The sequence below is a fragment of the Bufo gargarizans genome, chromosome 9 (genome assembly GCF_014858855.1).
Source record: "Bufo gargarizans isolate SCDJY-AF-19 chromosome 9, ASM1485885v1, whole genome shotgun sequence".
Classification (NCBI taxonomy): Eukaryota; Metazoa; Chordata; class Amphibia; order Anura; family Bufonidae; genus Bufo; species Bufo gargarizans.
Genome location: NC_058088.1, coordinates 83127384 through 83141976, shown reverse-complemented (window position 1 = coordinate 83141976; position 14593 = coordinate 83127384).

The window sequence follows — 14593 nt, the reverse complement described above, 5'->3', positions numbered from 1 at the left end:
AGGGCACAATGGCCCTCTGTGACTTCAGGGCAGTTGTGATATACTGTCGGATGATTATATTTCTTTTACTGCTGTTCCGGTGACTGTTGAGTCCTTTCACAAGCAGATTAACCTAAAACAGCTAGCCACGACTAACAGGCGCAACGAAAGATGACATTGTGTTAATGCACATTGAAAACCTCTTCTCTACAAATACAATTATTGCTAGCAGTTTAACTAATTGAACTGCAAACTGCTAATTAGCATTCCACCCAGCCTGGTAAATGCTGTTTCCTTTACCCGTTTCATCATTTGGTGGCTCGGAGGAGAAGCACGTTCTCAAATTAGTATTGACTGAAATACAAATGAACTAATCAGGCCTATGGTCGAAACCGCTCTGCAGAATAAATAATAAAAATACAGTGTAATTGCTTTAATAAAATATAACCACACCAGCGATACAAGGCATTGCATGCAAATAGTCACATCTCGGTGCCAATGTACATTTTTAGTAATGAATACAATTAATTAGCTACCGTTTGCTTCTCTCTATCCTCTGAAACAATTAAATAGTAAATAAGTGCCTTTTATTTCTTTATTCACAATGAAGTTCTTATCAACATTGATTTTTAGTGACAACTTTGCAAAACTGAATTTGCCATAGGTTCATAGGATGCTGCTATACCCATGCTCTCAAGGACATACATTCCATGCATGTAGTCTATGCAATTGCTATGGGGCCCTTGGAGAGAGTTAGCCCCATACCTTATGTTCCTGCAAAGCTGAGCTCCTGTGCCGGAATCCCTTTCTCCAGGGGAACCATATAATAGGCAAACAGGAGGAGGAGGAGGATTGGGCATGGAAACAAATATCAGGACCTTCTGCCTTGGGTAGTAAAACTCTCAACACACCCATTTTGAATTGCTATGGGTTCCCTTCTCTTTTATGTATGCCATAGATTTGATATGCATTTATGTAATTTTTTTTATACTTTTCTACTAAAATTACATGGAAAAAAAAAATGCAATTGTGTGCTCATGATTTTATAATAATATTGGTTTACAATAAAGTGGATTAAAATGTATCACATATAAGGCCTCATGCACACAGTCTTGTCCGTATTTCAGCACGGAATCAATGGACACATTCCCTGTGTATTCTCTATTTTTCTCACTACCTTGCACAGGACAGTATTTTGCGTTCAGTATACTGGCCGTTTTTTTGTTCAGTATGCGGTACATATACTGAACCATTCATTTCAATGGTTCAGCAAAAAAAACTGAAGTGTCTCCATGTGCATTCCGTTTCAGTATTTCCGTATTTCAGTACCGTGAAAAAATAGAACATGTCTTATTCTACTGAGGAAAAGGCAAGTAGCCTCAAAACGCGTCTAGTCCAGCTAACTGCGGTACCAGATTCAACAGGAGTATATGTGCGCACAGAAAAACTCAGCTAAAAAGAAAGAAGAATTACATAAAGGACCTGCGAATACAAAGTACTTTGCCTATATCGGCATAGGACCTGGATCACCTCTGACACGTCATCAAGGACACTCCCACCGGATGACATAAGCAGAAGGTCCTTGAACGCTTGACTGCTCAGGACACACGTGTTTCCAGCGTCTCCAGCGTCCACACGAATAATCAATTGCCCGCACCTCTTGGACTGCAATATACGTGAGTAGGCATTGTATGCCACAGATATTTATAAAGCAGAGAGAAGTTAGCAGTGAGTAACTTTAGTGCTATATCAGGCACAGAAACTTTGTACTCATACTAGTGTGGACTTGTGGGATTATATCAAACGTGATACACAGATACAAGTGTTATACACACTGGACATCTTTCTTCCTCATTTCTACCTCAAATATTGGGATTTTGACTGTCAATCAGATATATTGCTGCTACTTCTAGAGACTTTAGCTGCTACAATTCTTACTATCTACCGATTGCTGCTATATATTTTTATCATTGACTGCTGCTATTTTATCAATTCATTGATTATTTGCTGTGCTATATTGCTGTATACTATTTTAAGAATGCCATTTTATTATATGTGTCTTTCAACATTTGGGTTATAATACCGGTGTGCTGAATGAAATCTCTAGTATACACTCTAGAAAGTGGTTGTGCCTATTCATTCCTTGTATTTTATTCTATAACTTTCTATACTGGGTAGGTGACCCAGAGAATAGAGCACCCACTGTTATCTCCCATTGAGGTGTTTGAGCCTTCCATTTCTTCTCTTCTATGTCCTATTCTTGTCCGCAAATCACGGTGCTTGGCTCCATTCAAGTCAATGGGTCCGCAAAAAAAACTGAACACATACAGAAATGCATCCGTATGTCTTCCGTATCTGTTCCGTTTTCGCTTAACCATCTATTAAAAATATTATGCCCAGCCCAATTTTTTCTATGTAATTACTGTATACTGTACATGGCATATGGAAAAACGGAACGGAAAAGCGGAAAGTAAACGGAATCACAATGGAAACAAAAAACGGAACAACGGATCCGTAAAAAAACGGACCACAAAACACTGAAAAAGCCATACGGTCGTGTGCATGAGCCCTAAGGGAAAGGGCTATTCTCGTCCAAAACACAGATAAGAATAGGACAAGTTCTATAATTTATGGTCACACGCATCCGCCAAAAATATGGATGTGTATGGCCCCATAGAAATGAATTGGTCAGTGTGCTAGCCACATAAAATGTGGATGGCACATGGAAGAAAAATACAGCCCCAAGAAAAATTCTATTTGTATAAAATATAGTTTACTATACTTGAAATATGTAGCACATAACACTATATTATATTTAAAGAATTATAACAATAAAATAAAATCAATGCATATGATCTACTAATAAAATTAGCATAAGAGTAATGTTACATGTGCCATTTTTGTGGGTGGGTGGTGGGAAGTAACCACATATTATTAGAAAGGTTTTTTCCCTTTGGTTTTCTAATACAGTGTATTTGACAATTTTTTTTCTCTCTTTATGAATTGATTTATTTCAATTGTCGAATACATTTTAACAGATTGTGTTACTTAACAGATGTTACATCCCATTATTTAGTATTTTTTTTATCATTAAAGTGTCTGCCAAAATAAGCAAGCCCAACTAATTTGAACTCATTACCTGGCAGTTTTGATAAAATAAAATGACAAGGTTGGCCATTCATTTAAATATATTTTTCTGGAGCAATTCCTGCAGGGAAAATATTTGGCTGATCAAAATTTTCCACCAGCAACATCAGCGATCACTGGGGAGCTCTCTTTATAGAAGGGTTGTCTTCAAGAGAAATAATAACATGTTAAGGAAAAAGTATGTTGCAATATGAACATATTAAATTACACTACAGCCTTTTTTGTGGTGTTTTTAAAGCATTTTTCCATAGTCGCCCCCAAAAAAGGTATGCTAAAAATGCTTGTAAAATCTACATAAAAATCATGGCTTTTTTTTTTTTTACAAGGCTAAAAGATTGCATAAGGAGGAAGCCAAAGGGTACATTGACATTCTGCAGAAGAAACATTGCTGTGTGAAGCCACCCATACAATATTACTATTAGTAGTAGTAGCAGCCAAATAATTATTACTTGTATATTGTTATCTAATATATAAAGCTGAGTGTGTGTGTGTGTTTATGTCTGCTAAAGAAATCCGAACCATTGCATTTACAATCACGAAATTTGGCACACAGGTACATCAGGTGTCCGGGAAGGTTTTAGACAAGGTCTCAGCTCTAGGACGTACCATTCCTGAGATATTCCCCTCAAAATGTATTAGCCAATAGAAGCTTGGTCACATGACCTTTATCAGTCAATAGAAGCTCGCAGGTCCTCCAGTCTCCACATACACAGTTTTACTCCAGGTTTCGTTAACAAACCAGCCATTGATCTTCACTGCTGTAGGAGAGCTTTAAAACAAATCTGTCACCAGGATAATTGCTTAGTACCTTATTTCAAGATGTGCCTTTGCTCCAGCAATACATGTTTTTATCCTCTGAAAATCCAGTTTATTTAGTATGCAAATGAGCCAGTAAGGTGCCCACAGGGGCATCACTCTTGCAGGAAGGATCCCAGACATGCCCCCTGCCACAATGTGTCCACCCTCAAAAGACTTAAATCCCCGCCCCCAGGCCAGACAGGGATTGAAAAAATGAAGGTAAAAATCAACTTCTGTCAGCTGCAGGGGCGGGAGGGAGGGTGACTTTCTCCCTGCAGCTTACACTCAGACACCACAGTGCTGCTATCTTAGAGTGCGCTGTTCAAAAGGACACGCCCCCGATCCGGTTAGGCCACACCCCTTCCACTCCTCAGCTGACTGAGATAGAAAAAATGAAGTTAAAAATCAACTTCTAGGTCCCTCTAAGCCATGCCCATATCTTCTTAGACCACGCCCCCTCCACTCCTGAGCCAACGGGGATTGAAAAACTGAAGGTAAAAATCTACTTCTGTCAGCTGCAGGGGTGGGAGGAAGGGTGACTTTCTCCCTGCAGCTCACACTCAGACAGTACAGTGCTGCTGTCTTAGAGTGAGCTGTTCACTAGCAGCAGGACGAATCCGACAGGCTGTTCACCCAACGGAACAGCCTGTCAGAGGTCTGTGCTGCTAGTGTGAAAGAAGCCTAATTAGTCACACAGATTATCTTACACTGAATCAAGTTGTGCTGGTCATCTGCAGAACCTACACAAGGTGAGCACAAGCAATTTTCTTTGCCTTTCACCTGCTAGGTGGTAATACTGCACTTACTTGGACCCTTCTATTCTTTCCCCTTTGCATCTCTGGACCTGGCACATTGGGGTTCAATTTCTAAAAGCAACATAGAATGTAACAATCTCTCTTTTGAGATTAGGGGATAGTATATCTCCTAGAGGAGAGAGCACCATAGATGCCTTTACGTCTGGTGGCATTAGAGGCAGAGCTTGTTAAGAGCTCATTTGCATCCTTTTCTTCTCTTTTGAAATGCACAGCAGCAGAAGACTTCATGCACATGGACAGAAAATGGCTACAATTAGTACAATTGGCCTTTATTTTAAATGGATTCACTCAGGCCTTTTTTTGTCAAATTCTAGACTATGCACATGCTCCATCAAGCATGTTCCATCAGATGATGTATATATGGAGCATTCCATCCATCTTAGCATTGCTATACATCGTACAATAGAATGCAGGTGGAAAAAGAATAGTAAAATAACACGTAATTTCTACATATTCAGACAATTTTAAATGAAAAAGAAAATTAGATTGAAAACAAAATTAAACTGAAATTGAAGCTTCCTATTACAGTTATTCATTAGGGAATATTTTCAATTAATAGGTGCAAATGTTTCTGTAATCACGGGGCTTGCAATGCTGCATCAGAATATTTTTGAGTGTCTGCTTTCCAGTGTTTCTCCATTTCTGGTGATGTAAGTCAGTACAAAAAAGTTGACTTCAGTTTCTGAAAAATGAGACCCATACCTGATTGGTTGCTGGTGCTAACTGCACTCCTTTCCCTTTACAATAGATTTGATAATTCCTCCTCAGTTTTCTAACCTTTAAAAGTTTCAATTTTAGGAACAATTTCAGAAGCTTAATTAAGTCAACAAGGTTGTGCCAAGTTTTAAAGGGAGCCTGTCAGCATGAAAATGCTGTGTAATCTGCAGGCAGCATGTTATAGAGCAGGAGGAGCTGAGCAGACTGATATATAGTTTTGTGGGAAAATAATCAGTATAACTTATCATTTATTTATTTAAATTCCTGCTCAATCTGGGCTTTGAAGTCCAGGAGCTGGTCCTATCAGTGATCGACAGCCTTCCCTCTATGAGAACCGTCTCCTGGACTTCAAAGCTCAGAATGAGCAAGGATATAAATGAATGAAATTCTAGTTTTACGTAAACTTTTCCCACAAAGCTATACATCAATCTGCTCAGCTCTTCCTGCTCTATAACATACTGCCTTCAGCTCAATACAATGTTCAATGTGGCAGGTTCCTTTTAAATTTATCCTTTTCCCACTGGGAACAAGAAAGTAATCTGGGTGGGTCTCACTAGGGGGACAACCACTGACCATAAGAACTGCGGTCCTGTAAACGGAGCAGCAGTCCACAATGCACGTGCCTTTCATCTTAAAGTGAGCGCACACTCGACCACCGCTCCATTCACACAAGTCCCCCATTCTCCTGATTGTGGGAGTCTCACTGGTCACACAGATTTTATCCTCTACCCTGTGGATAGAAATCCTCTCTCTATAACGCTGGGTTCAGACCTGAGCGCACTTGAACGTACGCTCTGTATGCGCGATTGTACGGGCGTTTGCAATCGCGCATACAGAGACAAGCAAACGCCCATTGTCGCGCGTTCCCGCTGAAGTCTATGTACGGGAACGCGCGACAAGACGCCCCAAAGAAGCTCCTGTACTTCTTGGGGTGTCGGGCGTTTTACAGCGCGAACGTACGCGCTGTAAAACGCTCAGGTGAGAACCATTCCCATAGGCAATCATTGGTTCTTGCCTGTTGAGCGTTTTACAGCGCGTAGGAACAGGCTGTAAAACGCTCAGGTGAGAACCCAGCCTTAAGCTCCAAACAGGATATATGTGCAGCAGCCGTTCTAATGGGTCAAACCCTTTATAGAGTGTCCCCTGCAGAATCAATTGGCCTATGTGTTTTCTATGGATAAGTGCATACCGGTATCATATCATACCAGAGGTGATCAGACTGGTATATCAGTCCTGAAGCTTATGGTAAACTGCAGTAGTACATTTGCTCATGTCCTGTGTAACTAGCCCAGTGCATTCATGTAAATCACTATGACATTTACTTACATATAAAATGGTCAATGGATTGCTATTTAGATGATACAAAAAAAATTCACCTGTCTGTCAAATTGTAATCTATTGAACTGATCCTATTTTCTTGAGTTTAGATGCATAGGTTATTTCTCTAGACAAAGAGGTGATAGAGCATTGGCTAGATTATCTATACTGATATCAAGATTTTCTTTCCAGGCTCTGATTATAAAGAATATGGAGATTTGAGTTGGTGGTTCACTAAGGGACATCATTACAATGCAGGTAGTAAGCCATAGACGTGGGCATAACTACCAGGGTAGCAGGTACAGCAGCCTAACAACTAAGAGGGCCCATATATATATAAGATGTAAAATTTTGTACAACCCCATGCTAAGTTTTACTATGGAGCCCCAAGGTTACTTCTTCTGTTTGCATGATCCGTTCTGCACTGCATTACTTTTTTCTTGTGCTGAGAGATCACTACGTTATTCATGTAATGTGTGCAATATATTTACATGTGACAGTGCTGTTTGTAAATCCCAGTGTTGCAACATTATTATTAGAGATAAGCGAATCAAATCCCACAAAGTAAATTCGATTCACCTTGAAGCAGAATTTCCTCGAGCTTCGTGTTAGCGAATCGATTTAACCTGAAATAGTGTAAAAAATAAAAATAATCATACTTACCTCCTCTAGTTGCTCTCAACGGGCCGCCTGCCGCCATCTTGATTGAAGATCTCGGCTGAAATCCCTTGCGTAGTGACGTATGATGTCACCACGCTGGCAGGCGTGATAACGTCATCTCGGGCCGTGCGAAATTTCATGTCAGATCTTCGAGCAAGATGGTGGCGGCTGGCCCGTCGCGAGCAAATGGAGGCGGTAAGTTTGATTTAGTTTTTTTTTATGTTCATTTTACACAGTTTTTACACTCAGATGCCACCGTCATGTATGAACGCGGCATCTGAGGTGTACAATGATGGGGGGGTGGCGCTATCGCAGCTCCCTGTAATTGCATCCGCTACTTACAAAAAAAAATTTGCTTTGTGACGAAGTAATTCGTCACAAAGCAAATTTTTGGGTAAAGGTCGGTGAAGCAGCCAAATCGAACTTTTTAAAGATTCGCTCATCTCTAATTATTATTCTTGCACTGTGACATCACTGTGTGTGTTATGCCAATATTGTGACATCAGTGTGTGCGCTATTCCCTTTCTGTGACTTCACTGTGCACCTTACACAAATATTATGACGCTGTGTACATTAATCCTCTACTATTCATTCACTATGTATCTTATCACTGTACTATGATAGTACAGTGATAAGATACTATGTACTATCTTATCACTGTACTATTTAGCCTGGTAAATTAGGGGTAGATCAATCCTACATTTTTGTTGTTGAAAGTGGTCATGCAGGAACAGGGCCTCATTCCAAGTTTTGCTTTGGGACCCCATGGGTACTTGATATACCTCTAGGTATAGACAAAAAATGTTTAATAGCCGGCTCTCAGAGCTTACCTAATAAACAGTAGATATTTAGTAATTCATTGTGAACACAGTACAGTATAAATAAAGAATCACAGTTAGTAATGTATTGATCAGTTAGGTGGCTTTTTTTTGTTGTTGCATATATTGCAATAACATCCCTATTGGGATATGTATAAATAGGGTTAATAATGGGCATAAGGTGATAAATAATACATCCCTCAACATTATAATTACACCACCAAGAAGGATAAGCAATAAGGTTTGGCAGATCGAGGAGGTAGCAGGTGTCACTAAGATCTGCACGTGATCAAATTTTCAAGCACCTAGCTCCAACCTGTGTCATGAAGGAGGAGCATAAAAGCCAGATAGAAAGCTTTTTTTTAGCCACATGAAACCTCAAAAATTGGATCAAGTCATGTGGTATGATTGTGCGATGCCTAATGTTTGTTGACATGCAAGTTATCATCACAAACTGAGAGGATCAACTCATTATGGTGGACATGAATAGAGGTCTGTCCTCTTCAGTGATGATTCATGCTTTTGTATTGGATGCAGTGATAGCCGGAGATTGGTCTGGAGACCACATGGTCAACGCAAGCGTCCTTCACAAGGGAATGTCAAACCAGTCTTACTCTCTGGATCATGATGTGGGTTTGGTATAATGTGCAGTAGCCAGACCACTCTAGTCTTTATTCCATGTACACTAACAGCTCAGCATTTTGTTGATTTGGTTGTGGAACCGGTAGTACGGCCATTTCTCCAAAGAGTCCCAGGAGCCGTTTTTCAACAGGACAACACCAGGCCACATGATGGTTATGCTACTATGAGCAGCCTGCATGGCCTATATGTGCTTACATGGCCTGCAGAGTTTCTGGACTTGTCTCTTATGAAGAACATCTGGGAAATCACTGATCAGCTATTACAAAGGGAGCTGCCAGCGGCGGATCTTGATGACTTGCATGCCCAAGTGCATTCAGTGTAGCAGAACATTCTTCAGACAACCATTAATAACCTCAGTGATAGCATGCCAAGGAGCGTAAGTGCGTGTATTTCTGCGTGTGGTGCTCATACTCGATACAGAATGTTTTGAATATTTAGTTTCCATATTGTTATCATTTGCTTATCATTAACATCAATCGATCCTATGATTTCTGTATTTCTACAACTTTTCTTTCTTGGCGTTTCAATTTTAATGTTGAGGAGTGTATATATAATGATTTCCAAATATATAAAAAATGCATCAGTAGAGAATAAAACATATCAATAAATAAAAATAAATAAATAGTTTCTCTCTTTTAGGGATGAGGATTTGAACTAAAGGTCTCAGCAGGCCAGTTGGCAGCACTGGACATGCACCATAGTCTACAATGGATTACAAACAAGCAGATGATCTTCAGATAATTCATACCAAAACCAATCCTTCTACTGATCCCCCTAAGTAATAAAAGCAGAAGTACATCACTTGGCAGGTACGCACCCAATGTATCATTAATCATCCAATGTTTATAGTGTACCTGATGTTTTTGAAGTTCAGCAGTATCTGGTAGCCTATGATGTAGGCTGTAAACCTCATATATATTGAGGATATCTGTGGATGTCATAGTCGGGGACTATTCCAAATACTTTTACTGCTGGGAGATACTGGTACATATTGATATTTACATATTTAACCCCTTAAACTGCAGTGTATTTTCATTTACAGTAATGCCTCTGGCAGGACCAGTGTAAGGTATCCAGTTGCCATGGTAACCATCGGTACGCTGCCACAGCAGAACAGTCGCCCGTTGGGAGGGGGGAAGGATGGAGCTCCCTCCCTGTTAACCCCTTACATACAGTGGTCCCTACGGATCGTGGCATGGAAGGGGTTAAACGGCCGATTGGGGCACAGTAAACACGGGGCAGCGCAGCCCCGATCTCTTCAACACTCACTGAGGAGATTGGAGCTGCGCTGCTGAATGCTGTAAATTGGAAATTGGTCAGTCAAATCTGACTGACTGACCAATCGCTACGATCCAAAGGCACGGACCGCTGTGATTGGTCCCCTGCAGGGTGCCCGGACAGCTCAGCAGACCGTAGCACCCGTTTAGATGCAGGTGTCACCGCAAGTATACTTTTGGTGACACTTTGATCTCATAAAGTACTGTGCACGTCATTAGTCACTAAGGGGTTACTCATTTTAATTCTTTATTGATATAAGTTTTGTTCTCTGCTGTTTTCATTTTGAATGTAGTTTGAATTCATTATATATACACCCAGTGTTATAGTATTACACAGTATAACTGTATTTTTTACTTTATAAGACACACCTGATCATAAGATGTACCTAAGCTTCTCATCAGACCTCAGATCAGACACCCAATCTTCAACAGACCTCAGATCCAACAATAAAATAAAACAACTTACTTACCTCTCCTGCACTGGACAGCGCACTCTTTCTGTGCTCACCACTATCTGTAAAGAATAAATCAAGGCAACTGGACATACTGTAGATTTCTTGAAAACGTTTCACTCGTTCTTCCAACAAGCTTTCTCAATTCTCAGAATGAGTGAAACGTTTTCAAGAAATCTACCTTACGTTCAGTTGTCTTGATTTATTCTTTACAGATATACCATGACCTGGATAAATAAGAACCTTCACAGACATTGTGCTCACCACTGCCTGGTCTTCTGCTGACATCACACTTTACTGTGACCCAACGTTGCACAGCGATACAATTAACACACCCTGCGCCTCCTGCATACTAATAAGTTCCATTCATTTGAATGGGGCTTGCAGAAGTCTATGTGCTTCCTGCCAAAACAACCTGTTACAACTGTGGGTAGGGACAGGCAAGGACAGTGAGCCCCAAGACTAGAACCCAGCCCACTTACCCTACCTACGTGCAGTACAAGCCCTAGATAGCTAGACTGCAACTGGTCGATGGTCCTTATGCTATTTAAGTGCAGAGACAGATTCCAGAGTCGTACTTAAATGGGTCAGAACTAGACAAGCTTCGTAGTACCAAAATGAGATACAGAAAGTGGTCAGCACACAAGCCAAGATCAAAACCAGACAAGCAACACCATACCAACTGAGAGACAGAGAGTGGTCAGATGTCAAGCCGGGGTCAGAGGAACAAGCAATCCAATAATCACAGGAACAGGAACCAGGAACACAACTAGTAAATCAGAGACTATCACTGGCACTGGTGTATGGCCAGGAGGGGGTTTAAATAGAGCACGGAGTCCCAGGATCAAAATCTGATAAGTCATGACTCCATTCTCCATTAGTCAGTACACTAACACACAGGAATAGATCAGCTGAGCAATCAGCCCACTGCTAGTCTCCTCCAGCACACACCCACTGTTGGGAGAAAGAGCATTGTATCCTGTTGCTAAGGATGCTGTCACGTCACCAGGGGGCGTGGCTTAGCAGCACGTCTCTTCCGGCACAGCTGTGCCAAGGCTGAGGATCGTGTCGCTGGAGCCCGGACAGGTAAGCAAGTTACACAGCACCATCCAAATAAATGGAAATTATTTCCAGTCGCAGAAATTTCTGTAACAAAACGTACCACGTGTGAAAGCACCCTAAGATCAGATCAGCCAACAAACAAACAAACATTTGCTTATTTGTTGGATGATTGTTGCCCTGTTTATACTGTACAATGATCAGGAATGAGCGTTCTTATGAACACATGTTTGGCCAATAATCTGCCCATGTAAAAGGGCCTTTAGGACTTCCCTCTTAAGAGGAAGTATATAGTCATCAAATAGGAGGGTCATGAATAGGCCAACAACAATGGACCAAGTCGATTGATGCTCATCTACAATAACGATTGTTCAGGCATTTCCTCCCTTACAATTTCCATTAAACACAACAGGCAGACATCTGTTTACACAATGGGATAGGCTGAGGCCAAATAATGATTTTTATGCTAGCAGGAAAGATTCAATCAGCGTCAAACAAATAAATTATCGTTCATCATTTGATCGCTGGATATGTTTATGCTCGGGCAATGATCGCGAACGATCGCTGTGAGCGATTATCACCTGCTGAAAAAGGCCCTTAAGCAATCACATTTATGTTACTGAAAATATAGGTAGCACTGAACTCTACAACTCTGGTGTTGTATACTATTTTAAAGATTGATCAATTGATAGATAGGCAACAAGCCCAGAGAGGAGTGCGACAGGTAGGAGATTAGGAGTGGCAGAGCCGACGATGCTGATAGCGGTCCCAATGCTTATAATGTCCCTCTCCCTCGCTCCCAGGGTGGTTACATTGAAAAAAGGGGTCACAGAATGAAAGATGTAGTTCTCTCTCCCAGGACACATCCAGGTTGTGGCCTCCTGCTTGGCAGAAGGAAGGGTTCTCTTGGTGTCAGAGTGTAGTTTAAGGACAGGAGACCAGATAAGGCTCGAGGTGATGCAGGTTAACATTAACCAGAACTCTTTACCGAAGAGCAATTTCTAAACAATCATCCACATAAAAATGGAGTAACAGTTCTTGAACGGTTACAAACATTGCGAAGGCTGAATTAATGGGTTAATTCCAGGAGGTCCCTGCAGAAATGTACTTTCAGATAAACTGTTCTATACTTCCCAGTTCAGCTAAAGGGCATGTGACAAGCCCAATCTGTCTGCGTTTTCTTCAGTAGGGTGGACTCTTCGCCAGTCAGCAAGGATTCGAACTGTGGCCGGGATTCTTTACAATATACCTGAAGGAGAGCTAAAATCTTGTATGACTAGGGGCCAGAAGCCTTTCCAATATACCTAGACAAGCGTTGTAAAGTCTATAACCTTTTGCATTACATTCACAGAGTCCCACACACCCCTTTTGTTATGACTGCTCAACCATCTCTGGGATGCCTCCTGGCCTTATCTTTGAGTTCCCGTGCGTAGACTGTAGCGGCTACATACAGGACTGTAAAGCTAGAAGCTGCTTACACTTCAACTAGCTGACTCAGGATAACTCACTAACAGGAAAGTGTCAGGTTAGGGCCTGTCCTAAGGTGAGGGCCTGCCCCTTCCTGGAGACTATATCCAGGGGGTGGAAATTAACCCTATAATTCAGCCTTACAGTAAGTGCAAACAGAATTAGGCGCCTTTCAGATTACATATCTGTCACTGTCTTTGATCCTTTAGCAGTGGCTCACTGGGTCACTGCAGATAGAGAGATGGAGTTTTTTCATTTTGTCGATAAAGTGATGAGAATGTCTGTAAAGTAATGCAGAAAATGTTGGCGCCATAAAGGCAATTAAAATATATAAATGGCACATTGTTCAATCAGACCTGCAAAGAATGCGGATCCACAAAGTATTCAATCACGGGGCAGAATTCCCATTATTGCTGCATTTTTGCAAGTCAAATATTATTGACCAAGAGTCTATATTAGCCAGTTACAGAATATGTTTTTATTTTGCAAGGTAATATAATATTGCAATGACTTGGAGTCACAACTAGACAAGCTTGTTCTATAGAATCGAAGCAAAGTACAAGCTTTACCATTATTTTCATTGGACATTTTAAAAACTAGGAGGATGTATAGAAGAATGTACTTTCATCACCACTGTGTCTGATGTACATGTCCAGGGAGGATGAGGTAATCAATTATATCAACCACAGAAGGTATTAGCAATCCACTGGAGACAATCCGATGCGACCACAGCAAATTACAATAAATAGGGCACTTAATTCCTGTCCATCTGTACACCTCCATAGCAGAGAGCATTCACAGGTCGGAAATGCTATATTAGGCATACATCTTATACCTTTTTGTAATCATTGAAACTATAATTATAAATATAGAATCAGAATGACAAATATTCAGTCCAATACCACAGAGGAATAAATATTAAAAATTTTTAAGAGAATGATACATTATTGGAAGATCAATGGTCTCCCAAAGTGGAATGAGCTGTAATTGTTGAGTATAAATATAATAAATGTCACGTTATGTGGCACAGTGTGTTGGATATGTAGTACCTACCGTATGCACCAATGTTGACATGTAGTAATAACAAGGCGCAGTATAGAGGACAGGGTCTCATACATGAAAGTGCAGTGCCTGACCCTAAAGACTAGAAAAAGTAGCAGAACCTAATTACTGATCACACGGCTCCCCTTACTGTATATTATGATGTGATGCCATATGGGACATTTCATCCTATAGACATCTCATACTTGTGTTGACATTCTCCCACGTTGCAGGGGTTCTATAGAAACCTTAGGCCAGTAGTGGCAATCAGAGATGGCCTTGCGGTTCGCCTGGAGGTTGTTTCGCTGCAAACTTTGCTCATTCACTTTGACCCATGACACATCCATCAGGTGGGACAGGACAGCCAATTGAGACGTTTCAGCATATGGACAAACCCCCTACCC